General features: G+C 37.1%; 2 long non-coding RNA genes across 2 annotated transcripts in view; both read left to right on the top strand.

Moving 5' to 3' along the window:
• The window catches only part of LOC117285379, a 217,551-nt gene extending 203,366 nt beyond the window's left edge, over window positions 1–14,185 (top strand). The window contains exon 4 of the long non-coding RNA XR_004516423.1: window positions 14,090–14,185. This is a non-coding gene — a long non-coding RNA (uncharacterized LOC117285379). The remainder of the gene's footprint in view (window positions 1–14,089) is intronic.
• A 709-nt stretch (window positions 14,186–14,894) lies between these two features.
• LOC117285380 overlaps window positions 14,895–20,284 on the top strand; it is a 92,196-nt gene continuing 86,806 nt past the window's right edge. Inside the window, exon 1 of the long non-coding RNA XR_004516425.1 lies at window positions 14,895–15,015. This is a non-coding gene — a long non-coding RNA (uncharacterized LOC117285380). The remainder of the gene's footprint in view (window positions 15,016–20,284) is intronic.

The raw sequence follows: 20,284 nt of genomic DNA, 5'->3' as shown, positions 1-20,284 counted from the left end.
CATCACTGATAACATTCAGAATTGTTTCTGGGACTCTGCACTAAGCTTAAAATAGTTTGAAAACGTCTGGGAAAACCACCTAATATGAGAAGTGATTTGTTAGCTGTGTTATGGATGTATGAGATGTCGTATTACTCAAGGTTAATGAGCAACAACTGCTTCATAGCTTGAGCTCTGCCCATATAACATACCCTAGTTTCTCTCTAATCTAGAGAGAGCTGCAGTATTTTAGGTAGAATAGAAGTTATTAAACACAGATATTATTTTTTCTAGGTACAAATCTGCTCAATCCATCTTTGTCTCTTTTGTCCTTGTAAGGCAACTCCTGCCATTTGAAGTTAGCTGAATCTCTGTGAAGGCCTAAGTTGTATTCACAGTGTCCAGGAGACCAGAACACAGAGCCTGGATAGCAAAACAATCCCTTTGGGGGAGTGGGCATTTGTCTCAATGTGAAAAATCTGAAACCACATAGATTTTCTATTCCTTCCCAGAGATGACTTCTGCTAGGGTTTTATGAGGATGTTGGAATGCTGATGCTTTTCTCTTCTATTAAATGTAGTAAGAAGCCATTTTGTGATCACCAATCATGAAATGACATGGTTCTATGCCAGTGTTTTGCAAAGTATGTTCTGTTGGCTTGAGGCATTGGGAGAACTTATATACAAATCACTGCACCTGGGTCCTGAGAGTCTACGTTTACAAAACAAGAGAAAGTGCATCTGAGGTGATCTCATACTCCATAATGATTAAGAACATACTATCCATGGAGGATGAATGTAGGTTGGTTTCTTAGTAATTGCATGCTTCAGAAGAACAAAGACGAGAGGCAAGTATTATTTTGAAATATCATCTTTGCTTATGACTATGAAAAAGAATCTAAATTAGTTTATGATTATGAGAGCCTTATCTCACAGTCAGTATTTATTTCATCATTGGTGATGTTATCAGGACATGTCCAAGATAACTGTTTAGTCACTACAATTCATGCTTTGCCTCTATTGAAGTGCAGCTGCTATTGTGAAGTAGCTTGCAGCCATAGAGTACTCCTTCCTCTGCGTCCAAACGTATTTTCATTTCTGTCTCCTTTTTCTGGGTGCAGAGCATACTCAAGTCAAGATTGAATGCAGTTTGGTTTCCTGAATTGTGGTGTACCCAGAGTCCCTCTTTGAATTTTTACCTGAGTGAGAAGTGAGCCACTGAGATTTTTTTCTTTTAATATCAAGTGCAGTATTAAAATCAAAGAACACACAAACATACAGACACACATATACTCATCTCAATAAATTCAAACCTATGAGATTTTGCAGAATCATTGACTTTTGTGACCCCCGATAACTCATGGGGCTTAGGGTATTAGGATATTCTAAGGAGGTTCTTAGGACATGTCCTTTCCAGGCTTAAACTGGAAAACACATGTGGTTTACACAAACAAATGAGTCCTCCGTTGAGAAATAGGGAATCACCTTAGTGCGAATAACTTGGTCCTCAGAATAGGGAAGTGTGTACAAGTCTTAGTTCTGGCATCCATTGGTTGTGTGATTTTAGATAAATCATGCAGTTGTTTTTAGCTGCAACTTCTTCTGTAATATATTGAGATAAATAATGTGTATTATTTGTCTCTCAAGGTGCATGGATGAAGAAAAACTTAGAGGCGTGCTTATGAAAACACTATATGATACAAACTTGTAGGACAAAATGCGAGAGATTGTTTTTTACAGATTTATAGTTAAATACTATTTCTTGTTTCAATACATTCAAAAGATTTCTTCATTTCAGTTTTTTTCTATTAGAATATGGGGATAAAAGAAAGCTTACTGGGATTTCTGTGAGGATCAAAAGGAGATAATGTATAGGATGGTCTAGTCCAAGTCCACCATCCATCATCTGGAGGAATGCAGAGAAATGTTAGCTCCTTTATCTACAGTGCTGTGTTCTCAGCAGAGGTAATTCAGGAAAGTCCACATAGGGTGATGATGAATATGAATGAAAATTTCCCATTGCTTATGTTTTACTTGCTTCTGCCACTGTATCATTTTTCCTCATCTTCCCAGGTCTTGATTGTGGCCCCATAGCAGCAGAAAAGAAGATGGCCATGGGAAACTGAGTGCTTGTTTGTGTTGCTTGCTTTCAGGTTTTCTCTGAAAAAGATGGAGACTCTAGCCTTTATGAGTCTGATGGAGAGCTTCCTGGAATCTCTGCCCAGTAAGAACCCTGGCTTTCTTACCTGTAGTCATTACCCTTGACACTCTTCATGTTTTTGTTCCTGCTTTACCTTCAGATGGCTTATTCTTTATCCCAGAATCATCTGTACTTGGACTATCTTCACACTAATTTAATTGATAGGAAGGTCAAGACGCAAAACCTCGTTCTCTCTTTTTAATGGTGAAAAAGATGTATATTTAGAATTAGCCAACTGGGCGTAGTTTAGATGATCCCAACTTTATTGGCAACATCAAAGCACAATAGTCAGGAGCCAGTTGCATATATCACTCCTTCTCTCCATCAAGCCTGGTTGGGGTATGGGTTTTGGCTGTGTCAATGCACAGAGCTTCTTCACAGTTTGTTTGGTTTGGTGCTTGTTGGTCTTGGCACCCACAATGAACACGAATGTGTTGTCCTCTGTCTTCTTCATGGCTGACTCCATGCTCAGGGGAACTTGGAGATGGCACAGTGGTCACACTTTTTTCTCCCGGGTGTGCTCTTTTGAGGTATTTGGGCTTGAGTGTCTTGAGAGTAGGAGGTGGGTGTCATATAGTTTATCTTACAGCACTGCCTGTCTAGCCTTCAAAACTTTTGCTTTGGCTTCGGCTTGGTGAGGGGCAGGCACTTCCTTCTCTGCCCTTGCTGCCTTTTTGATGAAAAGGGCTAAAACCTTATTCTATAATAAGTTTTTTTACAAAGGCTGCGATAGTCCCTTGAATTTGTATGCTGTGTTACCATTCTCAAACTGATTTCACCTGAGTTTCCTTATTTCCTTCTTTTTTTTCTTTATTTTTTAATCATTATTAAATTTATTGGTACATTTTGCATATACAATACAGTTATATTCATCACTGGGATCTTGTACCTTTACATGACCTATCTTCATCTTATTTTTCCCCATTCCCCAGCCCTGGCTTCACCCCTCCACTCCTCCCTGTTTATAAAGACATTGTTTCCATGTTTTTCCTTTTCACATATTTTTTTCTTTTCCCTTTTTTCTTCTTCATAGAAGATCACAGAATGCTTTTGTAGTCTTACAGCAGCGGCCCGGCATTTTGCAGGTTATCCCAGGTGCCCTGAGTGAGCATGTGTGGGATGATACAGTAGAGGAGATATGGGCAGAGTGCTAATATTTATTGGTTATGCATTTTTGCTAGTTTTAAAAATGAAAGTTAGTTAAGTTAATTTTCTCTGTGATTTTTCTGAGGTATTCTCAGGTATTCCCCCTGTGCTTAGCTTAATACATATGGGCATTTAAAACTTTAGCAACTATAAAGTTTATCAGGGAGATTAAAACACTCATCCAAAGTCAAAACATTACTTTGTGCTGGTGATAGGGCTTAAATCCTGGTTTATACTTCCAAAGCCATGGACTTTTCCTGATGTTACTATCTCTAGCAGAGAGAGAGAGACAGAGAGAGAGAGAGAGAGAGAGAGAGAGAGAGAGAGAGAGTGTCTGGGCAACAGACACAAACACTGAAGCAAAGAAACTCTCCTCCCATCCATCCCCTTTCTACAACAGTTTTCTAGTGTGTGACATTTGGTACCCAGTGTTCTAGGCCCTCAGGTACAGCATTTCCCATTGTCTTGCAGCTGGTATTGTAATGGCAAAGACAGATGAATCAGCAAACAGCTAGAAAAATATTCTAAATTGAGACAGTGATGACGGCTGAAAAGAAACACTTAAGCAGGAAAAGGGAGTAAGTATGGATTTCTACTTTAGCTATGGCTAGGGGTGGCCTCTCTGAATAGATGGCACAGGAACAAAGGGTGAATGAAGAGAGAGTCTGCAGGGAGTGGCCATGTGCTGGAGGAAAGCAGTGGAAAGCCCAGGGTGGAGCTGGTTTAGTAACTTGGAAGGATTTAAGAGTATGCCTGAGTTGGAGTGTGCAAAAGGAGTGTGATGGAGTAAGGCTGGAAAGTTCAGCAGAGACTCATGGGTCTTAGTGAAGAGTTTTAGATTTTACTGTGAGTGATGCTGGAAGCCATTAGATAAGTTTGAGCAGGAAAAGTGATAGGGTTTGACTCAACATTTCAAAGTGTAATGTGCATATTGTCGGTAGATTAGAACACAGTGTTCAAGAGGCTAAGCAGGGATCCCAATTCAGTCAGCTGCACTCATCCACATATGAGGAAAAAACCAAATGAGTTGACATTAAAAATGAATATTTCAACAACTATATTCCTTCATTTCTGCTCTTGTCTTTGGATTTTCAAATTTCAATTCTTAATAATTCTCTTTAAAGTTTTAAAATTCCTATTGTGTTCAAATCAGCATTTGAATTACACATCACTCCACTTATCTCAACAGAATTAGAGAGGTATCAGTAGCTTTGGTTTTCTGATAGCACAAACTTGCTGCAGATCTGAAGAAAAATGAACTTGCGTTAGTTCATTGAGTGATAGCAGATCAGCCTGCCAACAGTACCCTCTCAGTGACAGCAAGCGAGGGCTGGAAGTGATCAGCACAACGGCCTGAGTTTGTCATCAACTTCATCCTTGAACTCCTTTCCATTTGGATAGCGCTTGCTCTCCCCTAGCCGAAGTGGGTGATTGGATTGGGACTATTATATATCAAATGCCACTGAACTATTAATATAGGTGGAATAATTGAGCAAACAGACCTGTCGGAAAATGTAACTACTTTACACATCATTGTGAATTGTTTTCCAAGCTATACTGGCCTCTGTTCAGTCATGAAAACATTCAGATGTAAAAAAAAGATGCTTCTTGAATACTTAACCATAAAAGTAAATGAGATTGCTTTAGACTGCTGTTAACACTCAGATCATCCACACATGGAAATTATTACCTACCCTGTGTTTGTTTAAATGGTGGTAATTTTTGTTGTGCCAACTCTGCTGTCATTATAGTATGTACTTCTGTGTAAATGAATGATCAGCCCAATACCCTTCAGCATCAGTTTGGGGAAGATTCTTCTGCTAAAATCTGAATCTTTCCTAAATATTATTCCAGTATTCCTGGTGTTTGTTTGAAGTTGGATTACGTGCACGTGCAGTTACTCTCATACCATTAGGAGAAGTTAATTCCGGGGATGACGTAGCTGGATCTTGGGTACATCCAGGGATATTTTCAAGCAGGCCAATTGTTTCTGCTCAAGCTACCCTTCCATATGGATGATAATTTCGATCAAAGTCTGTCTGCCAAATTCTTTTTTGCTACTTGAGATAAAGCTCAAATAGTGTATCCTTAACAAATTCTACAGGAGTAGTTAGGCAAATATTCTCTTTTTCCTTCTTTTGAGGGAAGAGGGGCAAGATTGGATATTTTGTTAGTATCTACTGTGTTATAGCATCACATATCTCATTTAATCTTTATACAACTATTCAAGGAGGTATTACAGGGAAATGAACTGAGGTATGTGCATTCTCACAGATAGAAGGTAGAAAGAGACAGGATATTAATTCAGGCCTATCTGACATTAAAACTTTTCACCACACCATGTGACTTTAGAGAGCGTTGAATGTATTCAGAGCAAGATAAAAACACACAAGAACTTCCTCGTATACTGTTGCTTGATATTTGCAATTGTTTCTTGCAGAGGTTTTCTATTTTGAACAATGTTTTATTGCTCTTTAAGACTGTTCTGGGAACAGAGAAGAAATATAGCATTTACCTTATTGTAGTCTGATACAAAGTTACAGATACGGAAAGGAAGATACCTATTAACCTCATGGTAGGAGATCTGTGGGAAGTCTACAGAGGGGGCTGAGGCAGCAATGGAAAGCAGTGGTTGCTTTTACCCATTGAGGTTAGGATAAATGTGTGTGTAAGCTGAAATGTTTTATAGAAGATGATACTTTAGTGTTGAAGATAAAGATAAGAAGAAATTTCTTAGGAATCAGGAAAAGTTGAATCGGGAAGGGGAAATGCTGAAAAAGTAAAACGTTCGAGGTAGAGAAGTAAATGTAGAGTAAAACACAGCCAAATGTGCTGTGTAACGGTAAGTAGCTCAGTATGATTGAATTACTAATTAAGGTGGCAGAGTGAAGGGCTAACCAGAGAAGAGGCTAGAGAGAGCTGGGAAGTGGGCAGGACATGGGTTTCTTATATGCTTTCCTGACTTTTTTATTCATTGTCTCTTATGCCATCAAAAGCTTGTATACAAAGGTGCAGTGTAGTGGAAAGCAAAGTATTGTAGGGTTACATATGGCAGGGAAATGACTTGGAATAGATTAGAATAGTAGATCGGTAGGCAGTTAGAGACAAGTGCAATTACCCAGGCAGGAAGAGATGAGCCTGGAGGAGGTGAGGAACAGTAGGAATGGAAGGTTGTGCCTGGAGTCAAGCCTAGGGTTTTGTTCTTTCTACTACCTTGAATAGTTCTTGTCAGCAAGAGTCATCTCCTACTTTCTATTAATATACAGCCAAACACTCTCACTGGAGGAAAGATAGTCTCTTTAGTAAGTGGTACGGGAAAAATTGGATTTCAACTTGCCAAAGATTAAAACTAGACGCCTATCTCTCACCATGTACTAAACTAAAATCTAAATGGATTAAAGATCTAAATATTAAAACAGAAACACTAAACCAGCTGGAAGAAAGGTTAGGTAGAACTCTTAAAGACATTGGTGTAGGAAAAGATGTCATGAGCAAAACCTCAGTAGCATGGGAACTAGCACAGAGAACCAACAGCTGGGATCTTTTCTTATTAAAAAGCTTCTGCACAGCAAGAGAAACCACCAAAAGCATAAAGAGACAACCCACAATGTGGGAAAAATGTTTACCAGCTGTTCCTCAGACAAAGGTCTACTATCTACAATATATAAAGAACTTAAAAAAAATCAGACCTCCCAAATTTAAAGACCCAATTCAAAAGTGGGCATCTGAAATAAACAGACATTTCTCAGACAAATAAGTAAAAGCAGCAAATGAACACATGAAAAAATGTTCAATATCACTGGTCATAGGAGAGATGTAGATGAAAACAACATTGAGATTCCACCTCACCCCAGGAAGAATGGCTGCTATCAAGAAATCAACCAATAACAAATGCTGGTGGGGTTGTGGGGAGAAAGGAACCCTTCTCCATTGTTGGTGGGAGTGCAGACTGGTGCAACCACTATGGAAATCAATATGGAGATACCTCAAAGATGTTCCATTTGACTCAGCTATTTCCCTACTGGGTATCCTCCCAAAAGAATTAAAGAATCATACCACAGTAATATATTTATGTACCCATGTTCATAGCAGCACAGTTTATAATAGCCAAAACTTGGAAACAACCCAAATACCCATCAACTGGAGACTTGATAAAGAAAATGTAGTTTTTAAAAATAAAATGGGATACTACTCAGCCATAAAGAATAATAAATTAGAGACATTTATAGCTAAATAGATGCACATTGAGGCAATACTCTGAAGTGAAATAAATAGATGCATGTGTAAATACTGAATAATTTCTTTGGTGTGAGAAACTAAAAGTGTAAATAAGGATCAAAAGCCATAATAAATATTGTGAAATAGGAAGAAAAGGTCCAAAGCAGAAGGGGAAGTTGGAAGGATTGGGGAAAGGAAAGAAAGGAATGGAATTAATACGAGAAAATTTTAAAAAATGGAAACAAAGTCTTTGTAAATAGGGTGGGGTGGAGGGTTGAAAAGAGTATATATATATATATATATGGCTTAATCCCAAGCTTGAATCTTTTATTTCACCTGTAATCCAGAGACACACAATTTCTATGAAAATACTAAAAAGAGTGTGAGTGAATATGACTTCAAAGCACATGAACAGTTTTTGCAGTTGAAGTACTCCAAGGTAGGGAGTGAAATTTAGCCCTGTTTTTTCTAATGGTCTCATGTAGGCCGAAATATATATATATGGCTTAATCCCAAGCTTGAATCTTTTATTTCACCTGTAATCCAGAGACACACAATTTCTATGAAAATACTAAAAAGAGTGTGAGTGAATATGACTTCAAAGCACATGAACAGTTTTTGCAGTTGAAGTACTCCAAGGTAGGGAGTGAAATTTAGCCCTGTTTTTTCTAATGGTCTCATGTAGGCCGAATTACCAACGTCATTAGCTGTGACTAGAAGCAGTGATTTGCAGATAAAAATAACTTTAGACTTTGTAGGAAAAGTAGAATGAAAAATCAGAAGTATATCAAAATATTTTTTCATGCAGGACTATGGCTATTTATCTTTTCATATAAGTGAAATGCAAACATATTAACAAGGACTAAAGCAATTGAAGTGTTTCATATTCTTAACTGTGTGTCCTTGAAGCCTCTAATATTTGTGGTGAGTAGTTTCACTGCTGTAAATCTGTGTTGACAGGTGTAAATTTGCACTAATAAATTAATAACACAAGTAAGAAAAACAAATCCCAGCTCCTGGGATGCTGGATTAGCTAAAGAACTAATGTTAGCAAGAAAACACAGAACAAATGCTTTCTCATTGATTTTCTCCACTAGATTAGAATAAGCAGTATAATGTTTGGTATTTTCTAACCTGTATTTTCACTTTCTAAACTTACTCATTACACTTTGCTTCCATTTATGTATCCAGAGGACTGTGTTAAAGGTGAACTAAAACAATGAACAAATTCACAGCACTTCTCTTGAGAGCCGTGATAAGGCTTTTCTCTCTCTCTCTCTGCTGTGGTTTGAATATCTGCACTTTCTTCTGGCTTTTATTTTCTGGGTTTCTTCTCAAGATCTGTGATACCTAAGTAAATGGGCATTTTCTTGTTTGTGATCCTCCATACTGCATCTCTTGAATCTTTTTGAAGGGAGAGGTTGGTCTTTGTCTATTTTTGATCATCTTCAGTTGCATATTTTTGCACCTGGTCCTTTAGTTGATTCTGGATGAATAAGGATAAATGTTTGCCTTTTGGGAAGGGGACTAACTACTTTGGGGATGATATTTTGTAAAGGAAGGAGATATTAATAAACCAAATTGACAAAATCATTGAAAAAGTGGGAATGTGCCTCTGATATAATATGCCATAAGTGAATTTTAGCAAAAAACAAGGCCTGAATGAAAATCATTTTGATGTGATTTTAAAGGATTTTCTTTCTCATTGCATTTATTGGTACATATTAGGTATACAGTACAGTTACATTCATCATTGGGATCTTGTACCTTTACACGACAGGTCTTGGTTCTCATTTACCCCTGCCCTCCCTTCACCCCCTCCTCCCTTCCCTATTTACAAATACTTTATTTCCATTTTTTCATTTTTTTTCTTTTCCCTTATTTCCTTTCCCCTATCTTCCCCATTTCCCCCTACACCTCTTAAAGGATTTTTAAAGGACTGAGATCCCCATTTCCAGAATAGCTGTTGGCTGGACCTCCTTCCTGCTCCAGTAGCCCCTCTATCTTTAAGCTAGCAACACTCTATATTGAATCTTTCCCCTACTTTAAATCTCTTGGGCTTCCCCTTTGCCTTCCTCTTCTGCCACCAACCACAAAAATTAGCCTGCTCTTAAGGGCTTGTGTTCTTACATCAAGCCTACACAGTAGTTTAGAATAATTTCTTTATCTTAAATTCAACTAACTAGTAATCTTGATTATATATTCAGGTCTCTTCTCTCATGTAACAAACACTCATTTGTGTGGCATTTTTGAGTCACAGCTTCTGGGGTCTAGGACAGACATTATTTAGAGGCCATCTTAGAATTCTGTTTACCAGATCGCCAGATGGAGGCTGTTAGTTTTTTATAGAGTGCATCTGTAACTCAAAGTCCATTCACACAACATTCACTTTGCATAATAACCTTATTAGTTCCCTTTATGTGTATATTGCAGAGTCATTTCTAGACTGAGACATTATATTTGATCAATGTCAAAAGAAATGACCTCTCTAATAATAAGAAGACTAAAATGCAAGGCACATTTTATGTGACATATGAACCTGTCTATGCACACAAGGTGTCAGTTTGTCTTGTGGTCACTCAGCTGTGTTACTGGACTGAGGCACTATGTGTCATGTAAATGCCTTTGAAAATGTTATACCATGGTGTGGACTCAAAACCACAAATGCTCATTATTTCAGATTTTAGGCCATAGAATTATATAGTAGACATGACCAACCACTCCTGGATAGAGCTAGCTTTTGTCTACCCTTCCCTCTCTCTTCCTTTCTGTTTTTCTTACTCTCAGTACTAAAATACTAAATAGGAATAGATTTGAAAGTATGACTCATGAACAGTAGGCCATCAAGATGCTATGAAAACTCATTGCTTGCTGAGAAGTCTTGACTTTTGAATTAGAAAAGCATTTGTATTCAAACTAATTATCATACTGAAGAATAAAGGAGTTACTAATTGTCTAGTATTTTCCCATTACTTAAAAATGTAATTATATAATCATTGCTACAAAAGGTCTTATTAAGTTGTTGTGTCTTACAATTAAATTAGAAACTGAAAATTCAGGAAATAGGAGAATGGAGCCATACAACAAAGTCCTCCTAGACAGATATAGGTAGTCAGTATCTGTATCACATGTTATACAAAATAATTGTATACACTTTCCCCTACTCTCCAGTTTTCAGATTTGTTATTTGTTTTTTGGGTATGTATTTTCATGGGAGAAAACAAGAATGCATTTTGGGCTTGGAAAATGATTTTATAACAGTAGAGAAGGTATTAACATGATTTGTTAAAATTATAAGTGGTAAGTGATTAGAGTGGATGATTGAATTTTGACCTGAAAAACTTTCCAGACATAACTTTTAATGACATTGTCTGGTAATATGGCCGTGGATGAGGTGCCATGTTCTGTAGACATTTTCTTGTCTCTAACTCAGTACTGATGGAATCTACTTTGTTTGTCCTCTCATGAGACTACTCATAGGAACAAAGGTGGTTGGTGTTTATTTCATGCACTAAGCTTTTCTGTAGGGCACCTTTAAAATATTACTTGGAATGAATTCTGCATCAACTGTATTCTTGAGTTGGGAAATCAAATTTTAACATGAACTTGCAAATGTTTCCAGTGCTGTACCTCTAATTCATATTCCAACAACCTTCACTGAAGCAGGAAGCAGAGGCAAGCTGTTGCCGTGCAGCTTGTTTCAAGAGCCCCCAAATCCTATAGGGACTTTATCGTGCTTTTCAAAGGGACCTTTATTCCTCCCTTCTTTGCAGAGGGGGCTGTGTCCAATATTCAGGATATCATGCAGCCAACAAGGACATGTAGACTCCTTTATAACTATGATCTCTTGAATTGTGACATTTGCCATTCTGATAACTATTCTATTCATTTTCCCACCAACCACATTGTAATTCTTTTCATACTATTGTTTTGTAGAACTTTACTGTATATTAAAAACCACATTTATTTATTTATTTATTGATTGATACCGGGGATTGAACTCGGGTCCTTGCGCTTGCAAGGCAGGCCACCGAACCGCTGAGCTAAATCCCCGGCCCACATTTTTATTTTTAAACACCTATATCCTCAGGTCAACTAGCATTTGTTTCATTTTGTCTTCCATTCCATGTAAATGTCTATAAATTCTCATTAAAATAATTTTGGGGTTATATTGTTTATTTGAAGATCTTAATAAACATACAAATTTTCTAATTAATGGACACCAAAAAGTGTGTTGATTTAAGTTAGCAAAATTTCCTTTTACCCTAAATATGTAATGCTCTGTTGTTCTTCTCCTTTTACAGGTAAGATCTAGAGGTGAAACTAAATAAATAAGTTTCATTGGTTGTGTTCATGTTATTGTAACTAATTACAGATATGGCTGTAGGTCATTTAGTATATTTTCAGTAAAGTTAGGAAAAAAATCACATCATATATTTTGTTTATTTGCAGAAGCTGGGAATTGGTATTTTCTTTCAGAAATGTCAAGAAAAAACTTTAAATTTGCAACATACATGCATAGGGAAATAAAGCTATCCTATTTCATAGTGTATAAAAATTGAAACTAAGGTGATTTTAAAAAGTGGCCAAAGGAAGTGAACTTTGTCAGTTGTATTTATTTATGTTCAGTTGAACAGATCACATGATTTTCTTCTGAAAAATATGAATCTTGGTCTATATGCATTATCAAACTAGCATGTATGCACATGCCAAGGGATCAGGGTTGTATATGAAGGGGTGTATGAAACCATAGGTAACCTGAATCCATGTTTTTATTGAGATTAGATCTTGCTGCCTTGCCCAGGCTGGTCTCAAAGTCCTGGGCTCATGTGGTTCTCCCATCTCAGCCTCCTGAGAGCTGAATTAAACAGGTGTGTGCAGTACCACACCCCACAGAATCCAGTTTTGAAGCGACTTCAGAGACTGAATTCAAAGACATTTCTACCTTACAGAGAAACACAACTGACCCATTAAGTCAGTATTTGTTGTGCTCTGAAGCAAGAATTGTTTGGTGGCAATCTGCAGGATTGGGAAAGTTAGCATTTAGATGAGTAATAAACCAATATTCCTTTTACGGTCTGAAAAACTGTAAAACCACTAGATATTTAGAAAGACTGCATGTCTAGACTCACAATATGATGACAATTTTCCATTTTTAATTATTTAGGAAAACAAAGCAAAACTAATAAAGGCATTATTGATTACCTGTTACATATGAAAAAAAAATCTGAATGTAACAATGTGACCCAGTCCTGGATTTATGTGGTCAGAAAAGGCATAATTAACAACTATAAGCAGCGTAGGTCATAGTTACACTTTAGGGGAGCAAGGAAAATATGAGCAGGCAGTTGGAACATGATGTGCTATAATATTTTGTAGTTGGAAGAAGAATATAAATGGTCTCTGTGCAACTTAGGTGCATCAGTATGATATAAAAAAAGTATAAAAGAACATATGGACAAGGAAATGAAAAAACAAGATATGTTTGAGGAAGATTTTGGAAAGGACATCTGGTTGATGGTAGAACAACTGAAGCACCAGAAGATGGGGAAGTAATTAGCAAGAGAACAGGAATTCTACTCTAGAGGAGTCCAGGTACAGAGCATATTGGAACCTAAGGGTGCAGTTTGGAGGACCTTACAGAAATTTGGGATCAAACCTGGGTATGCTTCCTAGAAACCTGCTTACTTCCTGGGTTGGGCTAGGCCTGAGAACAAGTATGTCACCCATGGCCTCAGGTAAAAACTAATGAAGTCACTGACATTTCTCCTAGTGGAAAGCAGGTTCAAAAATTATTTAATTTTGTTTGTGTCTTAAATGATATGCCACTTTTTGGTGGAATACCACATAAACACATTCAAATTAAATATCAGTACATGCTTCGATGTTTTAATCAATGTGTGTATTAAATAATTTGAAATTGCAAGGGATTTTGGAAACAAATCCAACTTTAAGCATCGCAGAAAATTAATATTTAGACAAGGAATGATAGTGCAATCTACTGAGGCATACACTTAAGTTCAGAATAAGACTTTTTCAAACCAATTTAGGGATATACAACTAAATCTTTTTTTTTTTTTTTTTTTTTTTTGGTACTGGTAATCGAACTTGGATCCTTGCACTTGTGAGGCAGGTGGTGGAACCACTGAGCTAAATCCCTGGCCCAAAACCAAATCTAATTGGAATATGACTATTAAATGAAAAATAAGTTTACTAGAATGGAATTCAGACTTTGTAGAACATGTAGGATGGAGAAGAGTCACCACTGACTGGCTGGAACAAAGACCTGCCTTTTCTCAGGCAGAGCTAGAGAACCTATTCCAGCAAAGACAGAAGGTCCAGATGGTAATGGTGTTGGAGGATAAGATCATTGACAATTCTCTTTGAAGCACCAGTGGTGGTAAGCTTGTGCTTGCCTTGCTTATGCTCGAGTTGAGCTTTGTGTGGAAATTGGGGTCAGAACACAACCCACTCCTTCTGTGCCCAAGTAAGTTTCAGTAAGTTTCGGGTTTAGCTGCTTGCTCACATGAGTCTCTGTTTTGTCTAGGCCTGGCAATAGCTGCAGGGAACCTCTCCTCTGGCAACTGAAGATTTCAAGTATCTGGGCCTGTCATGATGCTCACCATCTATGAGGCAGCCCCCAGCTGACACACAAGGCCAGTCATTGAGTCCCCTTCTCTCAGGCTTTGGAATTACATGTCTAGGTAGGAACTGAGATAAGAAACATGTTCAGAACCCTGATGGAGGCATTCAGTTGCTCTCCTACTAATTTGGCCTAGTTTGTTTACTTATTATTTTGTAGTTTGGGCCAAATTTGTATAGTTGTGACATTTTTATGACCTTGTATGGAACCAGTGATCTCTTCAGAAGGAAAGTTCATGAAAGGTGAGCGAAATGGCACTCTTTTTTGATATTCTCTATTGTCAATTGTCAAGGAAATGAAGAGACCACAGGTTTAAGAAAACTGGAGGAAGCTAATCTTTCTCACTAAGGACCTGGTTGCAGTCTACTTAATTCTTCAGCAGAAAACATTAGGCTTGCCTCTGCAGGGCCTTCTGCCATAGATACTGACATGATCACACTTGTCCTGGAAACAGACAATTCGTGAACTTGACCTGAAGGAGTTGCAGAATTTCAACCAAGTCTCCTCTTGTCCCTGCTGTGATAACTAGGATTTAACCTTGCTAACAATTTTGGTAAAATGATTTCTGTCTCCTGAGAGACTCCACTTATTGTCCACAAACTCACTCTCATAGAGTTAAGATCCAAGATGCTTGTGTAGTGAGTATTTATTTAGAACTATCCCTTATCCATTTGTGACCATTGAATTTATTTCCTTTCTGCAGGGATGGAGCACATGAGCCAGTCTTGTAACATGTGTTTAACAAGCCCTTGTCAGTGGTCCAAAGTTGGGCATGTGACAGAAGCAAGTCTTTTCAGAGCAAGAAGGGGAGCACCTCTGTAGACTACCAGGTAACAAACACATACGTCAGTTATTGTGGGTGGAAGTCTAAGAAGCCTTATGGTCTAGAAATTCCAGGCATTTATGAAATATTGAAGGTGACTGTTAAAGTTGAAGCTGATATACAGTGGAGAGCAGAGCCAAAGAGAGGCAGGCACGTGGAGATCTTTTGGTGACACCTATTGTGGTTTCTCAGGCAGTCATGTATTATATTGACTCTAAGCCACTTAATTCTCTACTTTGCTTAAACAAGTTTGTATTATTGGATTTTCTGTAACTTGACATTTTTGCACCTTGATGTTTTAAAGCTTATTAATACACTCAGTGAGTGATTACAATCTTGGCTGAGAGTTCCAATCTAATGTTTGGACTTGATGGCTCCCTGACAGCCTTCTATTTTTTATATTAGTATATGTTTGTGGTACATTATGAATACATTCATTGTGGGTAGTTGGCACATGTACACAACCATGTTAATTCTTTTTATATCCCCATCCCCTCCATGCCTCCACCATCCCAACATCTCTTAGTGCCTTCCTATTTCAAACTCAGGACCTTGTGCTCGCCAGTCAGGCATGGTGCCACTGAGCTACATCCTTGGCCCTGTCCCCTTTCTATTTGTCAAATATCTATCTCCCTATTTCCCCTCATCTATTTTATCTTTCTCCTTGATTTACTTATACTTTAGGTTTCTAATATAAAAGAAACCTTAAGATATTTAAGCTTGTTTGTCTGATTTAGTTTAACATCCTCAATTCAAGGTACATCCATTTTTCTTATGCATGACTCAAATTTATTCTTCTTTATAGCAGAGTAGTACTCTGTTACATATAAATACCATAATTTCTTTATCTGTTGATGGACATATAGGCTGCTTCCATGATTTAGCTATTATGAATTGTGTTTCTATAAATATGGGTATGCATGTATCCCTATAACATACTTTAACCTTTTTGAGAAGATAGCTAGCAGGGGAATAGCTGTGTGTAATTGAATTTCTATTTCAAGTTTTTTGATGAATATCTATACTGATTTCCATGGTAGTTGTACTATTTTACATTCCACCAAAGACAAAGAATAGTTTTTTTTTTTCACAGACTTGCTATCATTAGTTATTATTTGATTTCTTGATGATAGCCATCCTTCCTGGAGTAAGAAATCTCAGTGTTGTTATAAATTGCATTTCTCTAATGACTAGTGATGTTGAAGACTTTATAATGTACTTATTAGCCTTATGTACTTCTTCTGAGAACTGTTTATTTATTTCACTTGCCCACTTTTTTGATTGGGTCTTTTATTCTTGGGAGGGTCTAATTTTTTTTAGTTCTTTGCATATTCTTGATATTAATTCTCTCTGAGGCGCAGTTGGCAATTTTTTTTTCCATTCTATTGGTTGTCTATTCACTGTTTTTTTTCTTTGCTATGCAGATTTTAAAATTTAATACAATCTCATTTGTTAATTCTGGATGTTATTTCATGTGCATTTGGAGTTCTATTCAAAAAGTTTTTGCCTATGCCTATGATTTCAGAAGTTTTACCTACCTTATCTTCTAGCAGATTGTTTTTCTGTTTTAATATTTAGGAACCTGGACTCTTTGTTTCTTTGTTTGTTCGGTTTTTTGGAGACAGGATCTAGCTTTGTAGTTCCGGACTTGAACTATGTAGCCCAGGTTGGCTTTGAACTCACTGTGGTCCTCTTTCCCAAACTGCCTTCAGAGCACTGGGATTATAGGCGTGAGCCACCACACCCATCTAAGAACCTGAACTCTTGATTTGAGTTTATTATGTGGTAAGAGATGTGGGTCTAGCCTAGATCTTCTGCAGGTGGATAGCCAGTTTTCCAGCACTATTTATTAAAGAGACTATCTTTCCCTCCAGCCCATGTTTTTGGCCCTTTTATTAAAGGTCAAGCAGCTGAATGTGCCTAAAGTTGTTTCTGCTTTCTCTATTCTGTTTTATTACTCCACATGTCTTTTTGCTGTTGACATTGCCTTGTTTGTTTTTGCTAGTACCATGCTGTTTTAATCATTGTAGTTTTTAAAAATACCTTGAAATAAAGGATTATGTCTCCTATTTTGTTTTGGATATACAGGATTGCTTTTGATATTCTGGGTCTTTTCTGGTTCCATGTGAATTTTAAGATTGCATTCTTTGCTCTGTGAAGAATGCTATTGATAATTTGATTGGGGCTGCATAAATCTATATATCAGTTTTGGGAGTATGGCCAGTTTGAAAATTTTGGTTCTGCCTATTCAGGAATGGGGGTGTTTTTCCATTTTCTGATGTATGCCTCAAACTCCTTTTACAGAGTACTGCAGTTTTTTGTTGTAGAAATCTTTCACTTCCTTGGTTAAATTAACTCCCAAGCATTTAAATTTTCTTGCTGTTATTGTGAATGTTATTATTTTCCTTATATTTTCTTGTTGGGTTCATTATTGGAATTATAAGCCCCAGTGTTGTTGATGCAGAAATAAAGAACTGAGACACCAAGAAATCTCAACAAGGTGAAGCGGGGGGGGGCAAATGTTCTGTGTATTATATTGAATGGAAGTTGTGTAGTAGTAGACTTCCCCATCTTGTTTCTGATTTCAGACAGAAAGCCTTCAGCTTTGCCCCATTTAATATGATGTTGGCAGTGTATGAGATAAGATGCTTCTATACCTATTTTCTTCAGATTTTTTTCCTCGAATGGATATTAGATGTTGTGAAAGCCCTTTTCTGCATAAATTGAGATGATAATGTGATTTTTGCCCTTGTTTGTGTTTATGTGACGGTTTACATTTTTTGATTTTCATGTGTTGAACCATCCTTGCTTCCTTGGGATGAAGCCTACTTTGTCATGGTGTATGATCTTTCTGATGATTTGTTGCATTTTTGTTTGTCAGTACCTTGTTGAGGACGGTTGTATCTGTGTTCATTAAAGAGAGTGCCCTGTAGTTTTCTTTTTTATTTGGGTCCTCATCTAGTTTTAGAGTCAGGGCAATGGTAGCCTCTAGGAATGAGTTTGGAGGACTATCACTAAAGAAATTCCAGGAATTTCATTAAAGAGCTGAGGAGCACTGAGGTTGTATTCACTGAAGATCTTGTGCAATTCAGTAGTGAATCCATCAGCCCAAAAGTCCTGGGCTATTTGTTGGTTGCTAGAGTTTTTTTTTTGTTTTTGTTTCTGTTAATTATGGGCTCAATTTCATTATCTCTCATTGGATTTTTCAGCATTTTGCTTTCTTCTTGGTTCAGTTTTGGTATGTGTCCATGAATTAAATCTATTTCTTCAAGATTTTGCAATTTGTTGAAACATAAATTTTCATTACAGCTACTAACGATCTCCCGGATTTTGGGTATGTTTGTTGTGATTTCACCTTTTTCATGTCTAATTTCACTGGTATGTGTCTTTTCTTTCTTTCTTTTGGTAAGCTTGGCTAAGATTATTTTTTTCTATTTTGTTTATGCTTTCAAACAACCAGATTTGATTCATTGATTTTTTTCTTAGTTTCAATTTTATTAACTTCTCTGATCTTTATTATTAAGATTATTTTTTTCTATTTTGTTTATGCTTTCAAACAACCAGATTTGATTCATTGATTTTTTTTCTTAGTTTCAATTTTATTAACTTCTCTGATCTTTATTATTTCCATCCTTGTATTAGATTTAGGTTTGAATTGTTTCTTCCTCTAATTTCTTTTTTTTTTTTTTAATTGAGTTTATTGGTACATTTAGGGATACAGTACAGTTACATTCATTGTTGGGATCATGTACCTTTACATGGCAAGTCTTGATTCTCATTTTTTTCCCCTTACCTCTGCCCTCCCTTCACCCCCTCCTCCCCTCCCCATCTACAAACACTTTATTTTCATCTTTTCATTCTCTCACATTTTTTTCTTTTCCCTTTTTGTTCTTCCCCTACGTATCACACCTTCCCTACACCTTTAGCTCCTTTCCTCCCATTTCTAAATGTCAGTAATCTTATTAGAATCTTATGCATTGTTGCAGAATATTCACACCAGGGAAACTATTTGGTATTTACACATGTGGGACTTATTTATTTCACTTAGGAGTATATCTTCAATATGTATCCATTTTCCTATGAATGAATCTATTCTCTCGCTCTTTATGGCTGAGTAATATTCCATTTTATAGAAAAACCACAACTTCTTTATCCAGTTTCCAACGGATGGGCAAATAGGTTGTTTCCAAGATTTAGCTATTACAAACTGTGCCGCTATAAACATGGGTGCACATACTTCTCTGTGATATGATTCTTTTAGTTCTCTTGGAAAGATACCCAACAGAGGGATGGCTGGGTCAAATGGAACCTCCAGTCCAAGCTCTTTGAGGTATCTCCATATTGATTTCCATAGTGGTTGCACTAGTCTGCACTCCCACCAACAATGGAGGAGGGTTCCTTTCTCCCCACAACCCCGCCAACATTTGTTATTGTGTGATTTCTTGATAGCAGCCATTCTTTGTGGGGTGAGGTGGAATCTCAGTGTTGTTTTCATCTGCATCTCTCGAATGACCAGTGATGTGGAACATTTTTTCATATATTTTCTTGCTGCTTTCACTTCTTTGTATGAGAAATGTCTGTTCATTTCGGATGCCCATTTTTGGATCGGGTCTTTATATTTGGGGGGACTGATTGTTTTGAGTTCTTTATATATCCTTGATAATAGTCCTTTGTCTGAGGTACAGCTGGTAAAAATTTTTTCCCACATTGTAGATTGTCTCTTAGTTCTGCTAATGGTTTCTTTTGAAGTACAGAAGCTTTTTAGTAAGATGAGATCCCAGTTGTTGATTCTTTCTGCTAGTTCCCGTGCTACTGAGGATTTGTTCATAAAGTCTTTTCCTATACCAATGTCTTCCAGAGTTCTGCCTAACTTACTTTCCAGCAAGTTTAATGTTTCTGTTTTAATATTTAGATCTTTAATCCATTTGGATTTTAATTTAGTGCATGGCGAAAGATAAGGGTCTAATTTTAATCTGTGACAGGTTGATATCCAGTTTTTCCAACACCATTTATTAAAGAGGCTATCTTTCCTCCACTGAGGATGGTGAGCTCCTTTGTCGAAGATGAGGTAGCTGAGTACATCTGCATTTGTTTTTGTGTCTTCCAGTCTGTTCCATTGATCCTCAGGCCTATTTCTTTGCCAGTACCATGCTGATTTTATCACAGTGGCTTTGTAGTATAGTTTCAAATTGGGAATTGTTACACCTGGTGCCATGTGACTGTTGCCTATAATGGCTTTTGCTATTCTAGGTCTCTTGTGGTTCCAAATGAATTTT

This window comes from Fukomys damarensis, unplaced genomic scaffold (assembly GCF_012274545.1).
Source record: "Fukomys damarensis isolate Sample0158 unplaced genomic scaffold, DMR_v1.0_HiC HiC_scaffold_9, whole genome shotgun sequence".
In the NCBI taxonomy this organism is placed as follows: domain Eukaryota; kingdom Metazoa; phylum Chordata; class Mammalia; order Rodentia; family Bathyergidae; genus Fukomys; species Fukomys damarensis.
This window is presented reverse-complemented; position numbering and strand designations above follow the sequence as displayed.